The following is a 15,059-nucleotide window of genomic DNA, read 5'->3' on the forward strand; positions in this document are numbered from 1 at the left end:
CGGTCGATCGGTGAACGGAGTGAACGTCGGTGGGTAGGGGGGTGGGGGATCCGTGAGGAAGAGAGAAGAAGACCGTTTCCAGTTTGTTTGCCATCAGAAACCAAGAGTGGGTCGCGGCATTTGGTGCCGTGGCGGTGATAACGAACTGCTCACGATTTTAACGTGGGTTTCCTCTTCCGTCCCGTCGCTTCCTGCCTCCTTCCATCTCGGCGATCCTCGTCTCGGATTCGTGACGATGGCAAAAAGTCGAGCGGATCGGCCTCACCTCCTTCTCCGAGTCGTACAGGACCAGCCTTGCTCTTCCAGTTTTGTCCTGTTTACCAAGTGGGCCAATCGAGATGGAGAGTAAAACGCGGGAGTACGTAGACACGGATTACACGCGTCCGCGTCTCTGTGGGCACAGTTACGCAGATACCCGCAATTTTCATCGACTCTTGTTTTTCGCGCTAGTTTCGTACCGAGTTCGCTCTTCTGAGAGCACCGCATTGGGTATCACCGCGTCGCGTTGCCACATCATCGCTCGTCTCTTGTCTCGGTCCATTAACACGTCGATAGGTTACCTCGAACGGGAACCACGAGATAACTCGTAACGGAACGCCACCTACGAGTCCTCTCGTTAACCGGTATCTTGACATCGACGCAAATATATTTTGTAACGAGCAAATATAATGGAGGTTAGCCTCTCACCTTTCCGTATCGTGACTCGTGCTTCTCGTTTCTAGGCGTTGCGTTCTACGCGTTGCCTTTTATCCGAGAACGCTCGATAACGTAGAAAGAATTTCTTTCTATTTTTTTTTAACGAACTTCGATGGAAAAATTTTGTTCGTTCGTTTTCTTTTCTTCACTTTAACCATATCGTGTACATCGAAACAAGTATTGGGTCGTTCGAAAAGTCATTTCGTTTTTTTTTTTTTGGTGGAAACGAAACACGATTTTTTTAGAGCGTACAAACATTTTATTAAATTATATATTCTCCAGTTTGGAAAACGAGATGACTTTCCGAACAACTCGATACGTTAGAAATATTTCGTTTCCTTGTAGAAAAGAAATTATATATTACTTTACGTAAGAATAATTACTATATTCTCGCTACGAACGATCAGTGATCGTTCGATCGAAGACTCTGGGAGCGATCACGGTGAATCGAACGAGAAGGAAAGAAACACACGTTTACCGTTCTAGGGATCGTAACGCGAGACTATCTACCGGACTACCGTTTTTCAACATTTGTTAAACGCGACTTATTATCGTGAAAAATGGAAAAATACGCGCGCCTCTAACGCGTGTTTTATTCAATTTCATAATAGGAACGGAAGCAACGCGGAACACAAACGAGATACGCATCTTTAAACCATTTTCCGTCGTTTCTCCCCACCGCGAAACGATCGGAGCGATCTATTCCGTGCTGCAAATACCTGGAACGCGAGTCGTTTCGAACCGTGGAAAAAAATGTATAAAAAAAAAAAGAAAAACATCGTTTTCGTACCACAAAACATCGTTTTCGTACCACAAAATATCGTTTTCGTACAGCAAAATCGTACCACAACTGTTCGTTTCGTCGAACAGAGGTTCTCGAAAATGAAAATTTCTAGCGCTGGTCTTTTCCCGTGTCTCAACTCGCTTAATTTTCCACGAAAGAAAGAACGAAGTGTCCTTTCGGCGGATCCAACGACCCTATGGGCATTTTCCACGCGAAAGGTACGATGGAAAAGCATTAACGCGAGCTGCACGGAAAGGGAACGCGCGATGGTATCCATATCTCGCGGTGAGTTCGACGCCGGGACAGGGCACGACTCCCGGCGATACGTGGCGGCACGAGCGAGCGTTAAATTGAGTATTCCGTGCCACATCCGGCAAAATATTGCTCGCTCCGTGGTTCTAATTCTAATCTCCTGGGATCGGGTCGAGCCGGCAGAGAGACAAACCGTAAACGCGATCGTGATCCACTCTCGGGTATTTAGCATACAATTACCGGTCTCCCTTGCGACGAGAAGTTACTTTCAGCCACACGGTGGCACACGGCGGAGGTAAGGGGGGTGAGAGAGGGGTGGCGATGGCGAGGGACGAACGGGGGTTAGGGGAGGGGGTTCGAATGAAAAATTCACGAACCGGCATCGGAAATACGATCACGCCCGCGAGTAAATCTTCCAAGGACGACGTACACAGCCACCACCGCGTGGCGAGCCGGCGTTGTGTACGGGCATTAAAGCCACAGCGACAACGGCCAGAACGGCGTATATAGCAGCATAGTATAACATAGGTAAGTGTGTTTGTGGGTCAGTGGCACGAGAGCTGCCCGCCGCCACCACCGCCACCGCCGCCGCCGCCGCCGCCACCACAATAAGCCGGCACACCGTCGGCTGGCAAAATCGTACCTACATTATACAGATCGTGAAGTGCCATTGTTCTTGAACTTGCACGCTCACGCACCAACGACCTACGCACCACACGCGTCGCTCGCGGTCGTATCTCTTACAACCGTCGACCCACGGAGAAAACCGCGCCGCGATCCTTGATAAGGAGAAATTGGGGCTGTTGCGGAAGAGTTGTCGGTGACCTCTCTTTTCATCGATCGATCGCCATATTGCGCCGAACACCGGCAACGACGAATCGACGCCGATCGGGGGTATCGCGCGATCACTCGCGCCTTCTTAACCACGGGGATCATCTTTTTCCGAGAACGGACCGGATATTTCGTCGTAGCACACATTTCCCCGCATTTTCTCGTCGCGGTGACGTATCGCGTTAACGGCTTCATCGGTACCCGTGTTTTCGATAGCTGGACGTGTTCAATGGACGTTTGAACAGAAACGTTGCGATACGTAGACCGTAACGTTTCCTTTTTCGTGCAATTTTCTACGCGTTCGATACGCGACACGATTCTTTGGACGCGTTTCAACGTTCCTGATTGTCCACCCAAACGTTTAAACCGAGCGATGTTTATTTCGGAGACGCACCTTGACAAAAAATTCCACGTTCAAAATATCGAACAATTTCCAAAGCACCGTCCCTTTAGAATTTCTTTAGAAATCTCAATCTGGGGAAGTTCGATAGGTACATGGAGCCACATTGTTGTACGATCTTTTTCGAGTAACGTTCTTCTACGCGATGTTAGGTTTCGGAGAGTTCGTGATGTTTGGGATGACAGTTTTGTTTTTTTAGGTTAGTGGAATATCATTAAATACAAGGCAGTGTATAAATGTATAGGTTAGAATTGAGTCGTAAATCTTGATTGTTGCGCGAGAATAGTTGCTATCGGGCATTTTTACGTATTTGTGACGACAGAGGGTTTGTTTCGTTTAATACCATTTTTGTGGTATTGTGATGTTAAGATAGTTCAGATAGTTCGTGATATTTGGGATGACATTTTTTTTTTTAGGTTAGTGGAATATCATTAAATACAAGGCAGTGTATAAATGTATAGGTTAGAATTGAATCATAAATCTTGATTGTTACGCGAGAGTAGTTGCTATCGGGCATTTTTACGTATTTGTGACGACAGAGAGTTTGTTTCGTTTAATACCACTTTTGTGGTATTGTGATGTTAGGATAGTTTGTGATATTTAGGATGACATTTTTGTTTTTCTATAAAATATCATTAAATTCAGGACAGTAAATAAATTTATAGGTTAGAATTGAATCATAAATCTTGATTGTTACGCGAGAGTAGTTACTATCGGGCATTTTTACGTATTTGTGACGACAGAGGGTTTGTTTCGTTTAATACCACTTTTGATGAACAGAATCGGGATCGCCAGTTCGCTCGAAAGCGGGGTACATAGCGATTTTTATCTCGAGTCGACGCAAAGTACCAAAGTGAATGGAGTGCGCCGAAAGTGAGCGAGATGGAGCAACAACGAGCGTGCCTCGCATTACGCGCGCTCGGTGGGAGTAACTTCAAAGCGACTGCGCACGCGTATCGGCGTCTCGACCGCACGACGCGAAGTAAACGTTTGCATATTTTTGATTATACATTCGTGAGGGAATTATCAATGAATCGATATCTCCGAGAGAGTCGAGACCAGATAACAACTCGATTGGACTATCTTTCAATCGCGAGACTTAATTATGCAACTACGTGTAATTATAAATAATACGAACTAGGTCGTGTTTGGACTCATTTTCATCGGGAAAATCTCGCCGATTCATTAATAATACTCTCGCGAAGATGTGACAATAAATATAAACTTTTTATTTTTATAGAAGGGTAAAATTCAATCTTGTTTGCTACTCGGTGTAAAATTGTCACTTGGAAGTAAGAATTACCGTATTTTTAATAACAATCTCTGAAATTTGTTTCAAATAATGTACGTTATTGGTAGTAATTACTACACGATAATTTCAATGTTTAAATTACAATCTTTTAATATATACCGTTTTTACTGTGCAGAGTTGACGTCCAATTAAACATTATCTTTCGTTTGTAAATCATACGTTCACTCATCTCGGACTACTTCCATTGTTTATAACTAATTGCCAAAGTTACATGAATCTTCCGTTGTCTCCAAATTTGAAACAAACTTCGAGAACAATCATTCGCGATAAACAATTGTTAACCCGTATATTCATCCAATTACCTATTATTGTTAACTTAAATATTTACGTACTATTCAATAATTGCGGATGAACAATTACTAACCCGAATATTCATCCACTACATTTATTAATCTACATATTTTTCTACCGTTCAATGATTACCGCAATTTCTTCAGCCGTGTTATACCTACTGAAAAAACAACCATTTGCTATAAACAATTATCAACCTGTACATTTATCCATTGCTCAGTATTGGCGCAATTTCTTCGCCGCGTTATACGGGGGTTCGCTGTACAGTTTCTTACGAGGCGTTGAGGTGCGATGCGCGAGTACCTCGGGGCGGTGTTGCAACAACAAATTCGCGCCGCGATACGGAAAAAAGAAGCGGTGACTCGAGAAGGCACGAACGAACGATCGTGACCAATCGGCCAGGTCGGTGCCCAATTCCTCGCTAGCGTAGGCAAGTAGGTATCCTCGGGGTTCTCGAGCAACGGCAGAACGGCGCTTTTTCTGTGCAGCCGCGATTTTTGCTCGGATTTTACATAACGTCGTTCCCGTATAGCCACACGTTGCGCCACTGTACTGCGCAAAATACGCTCGCGCTCGGTATCCGCGCACCGCATCGGCGTGCCAGCGATACATTTACGGGCGAACGCAAAAAAATCGCCGCGAATCTCACGGATGGCTGTTAATCACCCGGACCGTCGTCCCCTTATGTCGGTTTCGCGTGTTGGACGCGCACGCGCGAGTGAAAGCACCGCCGCGAGAGCACCGCAGATCGTACGAAATTGACGAAACGCGATTAACGCGATTCCTTGAATTATCAAACGCGCACGGGCGCAACACAATACGTCTGTCCGCGTGCGGAGAAACGATGCACGCGCGTGCGCGCGCGCATGTGCACGTGGACGCGGACGCGATCGATCGCTGGCTCGATCCCACGGAAAACGTGTTCGACGATGGCTCGAGGAAGTTTCGTGGTTAGCATACGCGAGGAAAACGTTAATCGTCCCTCGAAATCGAAGATTTGGCAGAATTTTTATCCAGATAATGGTTTTCGAACGAGGAACAAAAGTTGGACAAGTTTGTATCCGTTGCTCGTTGAATACAAATTATAATTTCGAATTACGAGGGCGTGAAATAATACGATCGCGCGATTGAGTTTTATTTTCAGGTATTAATATACTGTGTATGGACTAGGATAGATTCGATGTTAAGTACAATTTACCCGTGTACGAATTGATACTTATTTTAAGAAGTTTGCTTAATGGATTTTCCTCAAGTTTTGCCTTAAAATAATTATTACGGAAATACGTGTAAATTAAAGTCACTATGGCTTGTCGGTAATTACAGTCGTGGTCTCGTTACATCCGTACTCGTTATAACCAAGTTCAACTGTATCTGAATATTCGTATCTACTGTTTGAATAGTGTCGCGTGGACTGGTATAGTTATGTATACGTATTTATGTAAATTTATACGCAACAGTAGTTGTATCGATCGAGCGAGGACGAGACAGTGTATGCAATATATGAAGAATGTACCGAAACAATGAATAATAAGGTCGGAGGAAATACTGGATGGTAGAAAGAATGTAAAAATCACAGAAATGGCTGAAAAGGTATAAATTAGTACAAAGTTAAATGAAACAAAGGATTAATATTTAAGAAAACTGAAATAAGTTATTGCGTCGGAAGAAGGATAGAATAAGGCGAGATTCTGATACTATTTCTATATAAGATAAAAGATGTAAATGTAACGTAAAATATATGTATATATGTGTGTCAAAGATTACTATGAAATTACTACTACTATTATTACTACTGTATTAGTACATATTTTCCAAAAATATAAATATAACCTTATCTGAATAATAATTATATTCGAATACTCGTAGTAGCTCCGAACAAATTTTTATTTACACAACAAATAACGACTAAAAATTTAACCAGGAATATATAATATTCCTCGAATGGAAATTTATTCGAATATCATATATCGACGAATAAATACCCGTTCGTTATATAAACAACTGTGTACGCACAACACTGGCTCGCATAATGTCACAGCGACGAATCCATACTGTGACGTTACGAGAGGCAGGTGAAATTCGCTCGTTGTTACCTTTCCCAGCGAGTGGGAAACAACGGCACGCGGTGGGGATGACTTTATAACGCATGCGTGGTAGTTCTTTATTGAACGAGACTTCTTGCGTGGCATGTGTGAGTTTTGTGTGGCGTGACGATAACCTCTAATAAAACGCGATATTCTCTTCGCCAGGCGGATACGATCCTTTGGTCTTGGTAACCGTTCGCGATACGTATGGAAAGATGTTTCATAACAATTGGACTGTTCACCGGCAGAATCATGGCACGGCACATTCGTGAGTTCGTTGCACCGACTGGGTTGTTGCAACATTTTATAATTACGCCGTGGCTACGCCACCGTTACGTTCTGCGAGTCCCGCGCAAAAATAGACGATATCATTGGGGGACATTCGACACACCACGCTGGCAAAGAATTGGCCAATTGCCGATCTACACAAATACGATCATTTTTCTCGGCACGAACCGAAGCGAAACAACGAGCGAGTCCTTCGCCGGCCTGCAACGTCCCGCGCCGCAAGGACTTATCAAGGACGTTTTATATATTTCGAAAAAAAATTCACTTAAATCGCCATTCTAACGCTCACACGTTATAGAATAGCTTCTGCGTCGTTCGACGAATATCTAGCTCCTTTCACGGTGAATCTCGCCAAACGGATGCTCTTGGATAAACGAAAGGACCTCGATTAACCGAGTTACGAATTTACGAAATACTAGAATACTCGGAATATTCGAACGGTATACAAAGTATTCGAACAGTACTCGCATATTCGAGTATTCGAATCACATATTCGCACCGTGTATTCGAATCTCTTCGGTGTTCGAATATTCGAGTACTCGGAATATTCGAACGGTATAAAAAGTATTCGAACAATACTCGCATATTCGAGTATTCGAATCACATATTCACACTGTGTATTCGAATCTCTTCAGTGTTTGAATATTCGAATTTACGAAATATTCGAATACTCAAAATATTCGAACGGTATCCAAAGTATTCGAACAGTACTCGTATATTCGAGTATTCGAATCACATATTCATACAATGTATTCGAATCACATATTCATACCATGTATTCGAATCTCTTCGGTGTTCGAATATTCGAATATTCGAATACAAAAGAGCTTAACAAATACTCGGAAAGATTCAACTCGCAACAAGTGTAATTCTTTTAAATATCGAAGTACTTGCGAGTAGATTTTCGAATCCTGCGAACGATCGTTCCGCAAAATCACTTCCTACGGATCGATTACTTCACGAGTACAACGAACGAAACGTTATTCCTCGCGAGTACTATTGGAACGAAGCTTAAATATCAAACAAATCCCCTCGAATTTGCAAGTACGCTCTAAATTTGGTCCCGTCGCTAATCGATTCTTAGATTAACACGGAATCGAACGTCAAAGAAATCAAACGTGTAGAGTGGGGGGGGGGGGGGGGGGGGGGACCAATCTTGTTCCGACTGGCCCGTCCGAACAGAATCCTTGCACGGTGTGCCCGTTTTCAGGCCTCGTGTTTCGTGCTCGAGTAAAAGTGAGTCCCAGATAAACGGCATGTAACGCTGTAAATACATCCCGGAACACAAGAACCCGCGCGGCTCCGTGAACTCTTCGCGCGTCTCTAATGAAATTAAAGAGGGGGGAGCGGAGGGATGGAGGAGAGAGAGAGAAGAAGAAGAAAAAAAAATAAAAGAAAAGGTTCCGCGTACGAGCGTACGCCTTTTCGTTTCGTTGCCTCCTCGTACGGAGTCCGCTAATCCGCGTCGGTGGATTTAGGTCGAGGAAGTCACGAGTGGTGCGAGTTTGACACAATTTCCTCTATTCGTTCGTCGAATGTCAAGGTGTAGGTCCCGTCGTTGGGGCTCCGTAGAACCGTCGTGCGTGACTATTCGGCGCCTTCAAATGCCCGAAATTCTGAGCACGACCGTTAGGCTAACGTTTAACTGTATAATTGTGTCGCAACGCGTACGAAAAAAAAGCGCCTCTCTCTCTCTCTGTGTGTTTCTATCTCTTTCTCTCTCCCTTCGCCCTTTCTCAAACGTTCCACGAATTAACGCACGCAGAGTTACCCGAATGTAACGTCGATCGTCGATCGGACGCCTTTACATTTCGCCGACAGGCACGCTACTCGCGAAGAGCGGGCATCGGTTGACGGAGAAATTTCCGTGACTACCGTAACACGACGATTCATAACCTGAAATTTTTAAACAGATCGATGGAACTGTTTAGGAACGGAGGAAAATTGTTTATTGGATAGAATCACCATTTTTATAGAGTACACGAGATACTTTTCGAAGGATGAGAATTTGACAGGGAAAGAGGACAGAGGAAGAATAATTTTGTTTAATTAATGTACGAGAAATAGTACATTTTTGGAACGTCACTTTTATCGATGCAGATATAGAATTTTAATCGAGTGTAGATATGAAAAATTAGTAGTGCACATAAAACGAATCGATAATTTGGGCTTTGACAAAATCTGTGATAGATATACTAAAAAATGAAACAATGAGGTTAGATTCAATGGTCCAACTTTTTAGTCTGTAATTTCGATTAATATAAACAGGCTTCTTGGGTGTATTTATAAACGCACGATGCACCGTGGCGCAAAGAGGTAGATTTACTCGATTGGTTGGCAATGTGTAATAGGAGCCATAGACGTAACGATTTATCGTACAACAAATCGTAAGTCGAGTTGCAACACTAAACCTATAGCAGCACCATACTGGCATTCAACACGGTCGCGTGGTGCGACAGGTTGTACAACACCCCATACACTTTGCAATTATTGTTCAAGCAGTCGTACCATTCATAATTGTATAACTCATTGTACGACGAAGTACCGAGTCTGTAATAATTACGGTCGCTCTTCAGGCCTTCTGATTCAAAACACTAAAAATAGAAGTCTCTGAATTTTTTCCTCAAATGCTATTTACAGCTTCTTCTTTATACATTGCTCAGTATTTGAAAGTTTAGTTTCGATTTTGACCCTGCAATATTCAATTAAAATATAAATTACACGCTACGCAACAAAAGTACTAATACGGGTTCACAAAACATTCGCTGTAGTTCGAGTAAAAGCTACATACTACGTTTTCAAAGGTCAATCATGGACAAGTACAAATAACTCGTTAGCTCGACTTTCCCGGTTAACGGGTTGACTACTGCATTGCTAAATTTATCAATGCCAACAAAGATCACTGTTCTTTTAATTAACTTCACAACTTCTGCTTTCATAATTATATCTAAAGATATACACATGTAGAAATTGAACAAAGAAAAGTAAAAAATCCGACAAAATTGCCCAAGAAATTTAAAAAATTTATATACCCGACGTTTTCTTCAGCTCGAGCAACTAGAATAATATCGTTAGCCGCGCTCGAGTATACGCTAACGCAGCAGTTAAAAGGTTAGGAATCTTTCACTCGTTTCACGGATCAGTGTGCGAAGATATTCCGTTAATCGAATATCTTGGAAATTTTAATTTTCGATAGACTCAACGTCGTGGCGAGGGAGACAGTAACGATGTCACGATTTCGCACGATCTCATTTCCTTTTTTTCTTTTCGTTTTAGACTGGCCGAAGAAAAAGAGTGCGCGGCCAGTGGTGTGTGTCGAAGCATAACACGCTACAGCCCCCAGCGGCATTACTACTTCGTTACGCTCGTGTATTTTTCCGAAACCTTATTCTTATACGAGCACTGTTTCCCGGCAAAGGAAGGCCCCTCGACCGTAGAAAAATTAACGACGTCTTATCCGCGTAATTAATTAACGCGCCGAGTAAATTCATACGACGAATGTTATCCAATCCTGTCTACAAAAATATACGGCAAATAGCACGGTAAGTCGACAAAACAGCGACGCGAACGGTGTTCTACAGAACAACGATTCTGCGACGACGGAATTAAGAGTATGGTGTCACGGAGTACAATATCACGCATAATTTTACCTCGCGTAAACGGTACGTTCACTTACGTCAGTTTTGTAATTAACGACAATTCGTAATTAACGATAGTTATTATTGTAAATATTTGGCACGATAATTATTTGCTCTATCGGTACAACAGTGATTTATAAGACGTTTTCGATCGTATTCGAAATATAAACATAAATAATGTATGTATTCGTAAGAAATAAGTAAACAAAGAAACGTATCGTATTAACAAATATTAAGTGATAGTTGGAAGATTGGTGTACTTATATAAACACGATTGTGAAAATATGTGTCAGAATTCTAAACACGATAGAAGTGTTATATTCAAGTTATGTACATAGATATAATAGCAGTCGTGAATATGAAAATAAATAAAGTTTTCCGGTATAACAGAATATCTCAATATTGAGTGTACAAGTACAGTGGATGATTTCTTTCAAATAATTAACGAGCTTCTCTAACCTATAATTCAACAACAATTTACCGAGGGTTTAACAGGCTTCTCGTCTGTGCAAGATTAGTAATAGAGCTGTGGTAAGAATAACATAGCACCACGGAGAATTCAGTCTCAACGTGTCTATTTTTCAATGATAAACGTGTAAACGATAATTGTTCCTTGTATTGTAATACGAAAACGGCAAATCAGCGTAGAACATGAAAGAGTGCAAATAAGTGAAAATGCGCTTACTAACGGCGATAAAACTTTAAATATTTGCATAGGAAAATATAATTTATGTACAAGTATATACAAATAAAAAACATTATATACATATATAATGACAGTAAATATACAGATATAGAATATTTTGGTATTTTTATTATTAAGAACTGTGAAATTAATATGTACTTCTCGTAGTAATTTATTGTAGATTCACAGAGTCAATAACATTTCCAAGGAACGTTATATCAATCCCACAAATTTATTCGTAACATAAAATACTTAACTCGAAGGAAGAAACTAATTCGTATTATTACAGATTACTGTAAAATTTATAGCCCCTTGGTAATGTAAACCGGTTTTGAGGTACGCCGAGTTGCTCGTATCATTACGCAGAGTAAGGAAATTCGTCAAATCTTTTCCAGTTACTTTTAGGAAGGGGGAGGGGAACGTTTTAATCAATTACTCGAAGAGTAACTCGGTAATAACTTTTCCGATTTTCCTCACATTTTCGCGGACCGACCATCGAGCACATTTCGGTGAAACTCGTTCCGCCAGTTGCGGAACAAAAGGTAAGGCGAATGCGGAAGCGGTTCGTTGAAGAATTGCGGTGAACAGAGGGGTTGAAAGACCTATCGCTCCTCTTTCGACTTCCTGGTTCACCTGAGGTACACCCCCCGTGGCTCTGTCAGAACCCACAATTCGACCCCTTGGCCACAAAACTACGCAAACTATCCGTCGATCCTCCGCTGTAAACAACATTCAGCCCCCGTGCAGTCAGGTAAACGGACTCGACGACTACCGTGCACCCAAATTTCGCAACCGAATCTAATTTAAAGGTGACACACTGTTCACGGAAGCTTCGTCGCGTGTACGCTTTAAAACGCTTGTTGCGTTTCCGCCTATGGAACGAGGCGCGCGTTCCCAAGTAGCAGAGCTATTGCCAAAATGGCGCGTTGCAAGTAACCGAACTATTGTCAAAATTGCGCGTTACAAGTAGCCGAGCTATTTCCAAAATGACGCGTTACAAGTAACCGAGCTATTGCCAAAATGACGCGTTACAAGTAGTCGAGCTATTTCCAAAATGGTACGTTACAAGTAACCGAGCTATTGCCAAAATGACGCGTTACAAGTAACCGAACTATTTCCAAAATGGCGCGTTACAAGTAACCGAGCTATTTCCAAAATGATGCGTTACAAGTAACCGAGCTATTGCCAAAATGACGCGTTACATGTAACCGAGCCATTGCTACATTCGAAGCGCCAGAAGAACCTGGACATTTTTGAAACATCATTTCAAGGAACGCGTTATCTTATTTCATGTACTCTTTCGTTTCTTCTTTGAATATCGTTTACTTTGAACGACACAAGAGGGGGAGAAATTGCACGATTTTACTTTTTAATACGAATCCTACGGTGTATTTAAAGCACATACTTGCTTCCACCGTCATAGATGCCGCGGAGTGATCCAGGCCAGTGTGCCACCACGATTCGTGGGGTGCGAGATACAAACGGAAAGAGAAGAAAGACTCCCGAGACCGAGTACAGTGCGGGACAAAATGATAGTACAACTCGAAACATTTATTCGTTTAAACGATATCAACGAATAAACGAGTTTGGTCATCCAGAAGTATACATTTTAATTCTTGGATTTGGATTCATTTTTGATATTTTTTTTTTGTAACGCGATTCATTACCGGATTAAATGTCATGGAACGCGTTAATATGTGTTTTGAACAATCGCAAGTATCTTGGACCGAAAGAAACGTAATCGTCTTTTTGAGAATGATCGACATTGAAGAATAGAAGACTTTCGTTTTGAATGTTTATTCATATCTTAAAGAGTATTCGTATTGATATAATAAATAAATAAAATTGGTTGTCGGGGTTGAACAAACTATTTTGATTATGTTTAATGTTTAAGAATAATACAAAATTGGTAAAGATGCAATGTGTCGTTTATAAACGAATTTGGATTAATGAGAGATTTAAAGTCTTCTATACGATATCGAATAAAAGTATTTTAAACAAACTGTGTCGCATCCACCATAAAAAGACAGATGAATAGTTCATTCATTATTTGAAGAGCAATAATGGCGTTGGTCCAAGGCGTACGGTGCATAATGGATGGACAGATTTGTATAGATATCTTACAAAATGTATCGTTGCTCTATATAACTGATCATTTATACGAGAATTGAATATTTCGAACGATATCAAATCCTATAAAAACATCACGGAAGATAACCACGAAGATTCGTTGAAGTTACAAATAGGCAAAAATATTGACTATACTGGTCGTGAATGGATATACAATAGGTTAATTGTTACCGATACAGAGTTACACGGATAATTGAAAAACTAACCAAATATTTCACCGCATAATATTCTATAACAATGTGTCTCAATTTTACGAATTAAAAATAATTTCAGTTAAATCGAAAGTAGTAACTCGTTCCTGTTTGTATTCCCGCCACTGCGAATGGTTTGAATGAATGACTTCTAGAGTGTTCATTCTAAAAGGAATACACGATATATATATATATATATATATATATATATATATATATATATATATATACGTATATCGGATACATGCCACGTGTTTCCTTCTATCGATTCTACGAAACTTTAAAAAATACAAGACGCGCTATCGTTTTGCCCCGCACTGTAGATTCTTTGATCCCACAGCTACCAGTTCGCGGCAACCATGCCAGCGTTCGTCACAGTTCTTAGACCGGCCTAACCGGCCCAACTCAACGATTCGCCTAGACAGAGAAGCGAATCCTCTTCACTTTTACCGCGAAACACACTGAAAAGCGCGAGCTGCTTGAACCGTTTTTCGCGTGTAACCATGAGATATCAAAACGTGTGCGTGTCTCATAATGTAGCAACGACAGGTGCACGATTACTCGTGGATGTTAGGAGACACACGCTACGTACACCATTGAATTACATTACTGAAAGGAGAGATTGCGAATTTGCATCGTAATTCCCTGAATTTGCAAACAGACTACATCACCGTTGTTTCCCAATTAAGAGTAATAGCTGTACATTTTTCATTTACTTTGCTGGACTTGGAGGAATTGGGTTCTCAATGTCCATTGATACAGGGATATTTTTTAAAAATAAGTATCCAAAGTACAGACATACCAATCGTTGTAACGATAACAAAATATTATAGAAACCTGTGACGTTAAATTTGACCAGTACTTTAATACTTGACGGTCAATCCGGATGTTAGAATCTTTAGACTGATGTACAACTTTCGAGGTCTGTAACTTAGAGGGGAAACGAATATATTTCTGAAGTAGGATCGTTTATTTTAAAAACACCCTGTATATTTCCGTTACAAAATAATAGAACCGTGTTAGGTAAACCAACAGTACTTGCACGTTGAAAATAATTTTTAAACAAATATATTGAACATTTATTATTTGGAAAGTCATTTGTTTGTTGTACAGATAGAATTTGGTAACAGATTATTGGAAACGAATACTTGCAACAGGTGCGAATACCTGTCGTACGTTGCGTCAATAGGTTGACTTGAACGTCCGATACCGTACTTATCATCATCCTAATTCTACACCTTGGTTCGTTGTTTTGCTTTCTCTTTCGGGAGTGGCATGCTCTAGTTCGCCTGGCCACGAAACCGTCCATCCGTCAGTACGGTACGTCCTCCGCCACTTATTCTACGGCTTCAATTTTACGCGATTCACGCGCAAAGTATACCGATCGAAATCGACGAAACATCCAGCGAATCGTTAAACGAAACAAAGCGATGAGCCCCCCAAAAAAAAAGAACGATAAATATATATTTCTTATTGT

General features: G+C 41.3%; 1 long non-coding RNA gene across 1 annotated transcript; it reads left to right on the plus strand.

The window, feature by feature from the left end:
* The first annotated feature begins 6,630 nt into the window (after nt 1-6,630).
* LOC143148896 (uncharacterized) lies at nt 6,631-11,327 on the plus strand. The gene is made up of 3 exons (XR_012992636.1): nt 6,631-6,757; nt 6,816-6,918; nt 10,215-11,327. It is a non-coding gene; the product is annotated as an uncharacterized LOC143148896 (long non-coding RNA).
* Nucleotides 11,328-15,059: the final 3,732 nt, after the last annotated feature.

The sequence above is a fragment of the Ptiloglossa arizonensis genome, chromosome 1, assembly GCF_051014685.1.
Source record: "Ptiloglossa arizonensis isolate GNS036 chromosome 1, iyPtiAriz1_principal, whole genome shotgun sequence".
NCBI classification, from domain to species: domain Eukaryota; kingdom Metazoa; phylum Arthropoda; class Insecta; order Hymenoptera; family Colletidae; genus Ptiloglossa; species Ptiloglossa arizonensis.